Source organism: Gekko japonicus, unplaced genomic scaffold (assembly GCF_001447785.1).
Source record: "Gekko japonicus isolate JY-2015 unplaced genomic scaffold, Gekko_japonicus_V1.1 scaffold4611, whole genome shotgun sequence".
Lineage (NCBI taxonomy): Eukaryota > Metazoa > Chordata > Lepidosauria > Squamata > Gekkonidae > Gekko > Gekko japonicus.
Window position 1 is genome coordinate 1 of NW_015163751.1, and position 3261 is coordinate 3261.

Sequence of the window (3261 nt, forward strand, 5' to 3'; positions counted from 1 at the left end):
GTCTCTCACACTAACTGCTTCTAAAGGAAATTGTGACATCCTCCATAATGGGGAGACTTTCCTTTAAATTTAGTAGATTACTGCTGCCACCAGGAATTAAAAATTCCAAATCTCTCAATTATGGTAGAATGACCCTGTGTCTGGTCACTTCAGAGGACTATGTGGCCCTGAGGAAGGGCTGTTCTGACTGCTGGGATAAGTTTAAACAAATAATGATATATTTATAAAAGAACAAAATAGGTTTCTGGGTATTTCTGAACTGTTGTTGAAGAAAGGAACTTATAAATATTACTGATAAAGCTTGGCGTTACACACTGTCCCTCAAAACACCAAAACTCAACTCTGACAGACTTAGCCACAGAGGCTAAACTCTGACTCTCTTAGCCACACAGGCTAAACTGTTTGTCTTAGCCACACAAGCTAAACAGTTTGTCTTAGCCATACAGGATAGACTCAAACTGCTTCTTCTGCCATACAAGCTAAAAACAGCCACTCTCCACACTCATCTCACCAAAAACAAAAAATCACCTCAGAGACACCCCTCCACCCACACTTTCAGTCATCAGCCAATCACATCACACTCATCTCCCTCTACCACTCTCCTTGCATGACTGTCTCCTTACATGCAGTCAAACCAAACATTTAAAGAAACACACACACACCAAAAGGTGAAATCATTACAGAAGTGCTTCTTCATTTAAAAAGGAATCAACATTTGGAGTTTGCTGTTTGAGGATACAGTGATGGCCTCTACTTTAGTTGGAGGTTTACATAGATTCATGGAGGATGGGTCAGACCAGAATGAATGGGTTGAAATTAAATCAAAAGAGTTTTTTGCTCAGCATTAGGAAGAACTTCCTGACACAGCGGTTCCTGAATGGGACAGGCTTCCTCAGGAGGTGGTGGGCTCTCCTTTTTTGGAGGTTTTCAAACAGAGGCTAGATGGCCATTTGACAGCAAATGTGGATTCTGTGAACTTAGACAGATCATGAGAGGAGCAATGCTGATTCTGTGAACTTAGGCAGATGGTGAGAGGGAGGGCAGGAATGGTTGCAATGGTGTGGAAGCTATTGTTATCACTGTGCATTTCCCCCTCGCCGGGGGTTCACTTATGGCACCATTTTTTAAAAAGCAGTTAGCAATATGTGCATAGGCACATATGCGCACAGGCGCACAAATGCATTCACACACCACATCAGTGTGCGGACAGGGAAGTCAATGAATAAACACTTATGCTCATGCGCAAGTGAGGGTTTTTTTTAAAAGAACCTCATGTGCTGGCGAGTGTCTGGAGGGCAGACTGCGGGGTGAGCACTGGGTGTCTGATTGTGTCACTGCGGAATAAATAAGCCAGTTTGGTGTAGTGGTTAAGTGCGCGGACTCTAATCTGGGAGAACCGGGTTTGATTCCCCACTCCTCCACTTGCACCTGGCTGGATGACCTTGGGCAAGCCGCAGTTCTGATAAGAGCTGTTCTTGAAAAAAGAGCATTTTCTGTCAGAGCTCTCTCAGCCCCGCCTACCTCACAGGGTATCTGTTGTGGGGAGGGGAAGGGAAAGGAGTTTGTAAGCCGCTGTGAGACACCATTGGGTAGTGAAGGACGGGGTATAACTCCATCCTCCTTCTAATATTTGAGGCATGTCAACAGCGCTATAATCACACCATCTGACCACTACCGCAGAGAGGTGCTCATTGGCACTTTGGGGTTCAGAAGCAATTTTTCTCCAGGCCAATTCTGCCAGGGTTCAAGGAGGGTTGTATTTGCCATCTTCTGGGCATGGGGCAGGGGTCACTGGATGTGTGTGTGGAGGAGGTATTTGTGAATTTCCTGCGTTGTGCAGGGGGTTGGACTAGATGACCCTGGAGTGTTCTCCCAACTCTATGATTCTATGATTCTAAATGCCAAATAGCTACGATGGTAAATGAAACCTCCATATTCAGAGTCTCTATTGGGTTGTCAACTCTGGACTGGGGAATTCCTGGATGTTTAGGGGTGGAGCCAGGGGAGGGGGGCTTGGGGAAGGAGGGAGGGGTATAATGCCATGAAACACAGTGTGGTACAGAGGTTAGAAGCGGTGGACTGTAATCTGGAGAGTGGAGTTTGATTCTCCCCCTCCTCCACATGAACCCTGCTGGGTGACCTTGGGCCAGTCACAGTTCTCTCAACCCCACCTACCTCACAGGGTGCCTGTTGTGGGGAGAAGAAGGGAAGGTGATTGTAAGCCATTTTGAGACTTCTTAAGGTAGAGAAAAGTGGGGTATAGAGCCCTCCTCCTACTCCTCCTGTTTTCCCCAGGGGACCTGATATCCGTAGCCTGGTTGGCAACCCAAGTGCAGAAGCAGGGAGAGGCTTTGGCCTTCTGGAGCAGGGGGTCTTCCACAGAGTTACAGGGTCTGCTGGACTACCGGTCAGATCCAGTAGGGCTACTCTTACGTCGATAAGATCTGATTATTATGCTTCGCTTGTAGTTTTACTCAAATGAGTATTACTTTAAAGGGGGGGGGAAAGCAAAGATGAAATCCATCAGCACATTGCGGGGGTGGGCAGGCGTGGATCTGTTTTCTGTCTCTTTGTGGCTCTTGCCTCCGTGAAACCCCCTTTCCCTTTTCTGTCCTCGTGCAAACAGCTTATATAGAATCATCAGATGACGTGACTGTCCATGACTTTGAAAACCTCATGCAACTCAATGTTGTGAGCTGTTTGTTATTATCCAAGGTGAGTGTTTCTAAAGTATCAGCAGATGCCCTATTCCTGAGGGCAGCTGGCATCTTCCAGAGTGGAAAGTCAAGCAGGAAAAAAGAGGTGCTGCAGGGCTTTACCTGGGTCCTTCAATCATCCGCTGCCCGAATGAACGTGATGAGGAAGGTCCCTGGCTCCACAGTAGAGGGCCTGATGTCCCCTAAGGATTCATCCCTGCCAGGGCTATTTTGGGGCAGGAACGCACAGGAACGGAGTTCCGTCTGGCTTCAGAGTTGGCCACGCCCACTACAGCCAAAACCTTTGTGTGCGTGGCTACAGAGGGAAGGCCTGGAGAGCGAACCCCCCAGCAACTCCGAGGCAGGTGGGCCAGGGGGCCCCCTGGAAGGATCGGGGAGGCAATTAAATGCCTCTCGTGCCTTCCCTGGCCTGTCGAAGGGCCGGCTTGCCTGGGTTCCCTGCAGCCGTGGGGCGCCCAGGCAAGCCAAGGGAAGGCATGGGGTGTGGCCTAATATGCTAATGAGCTATGATGTCAGGGTGTGGCCTAATATGCTAATGCATTCC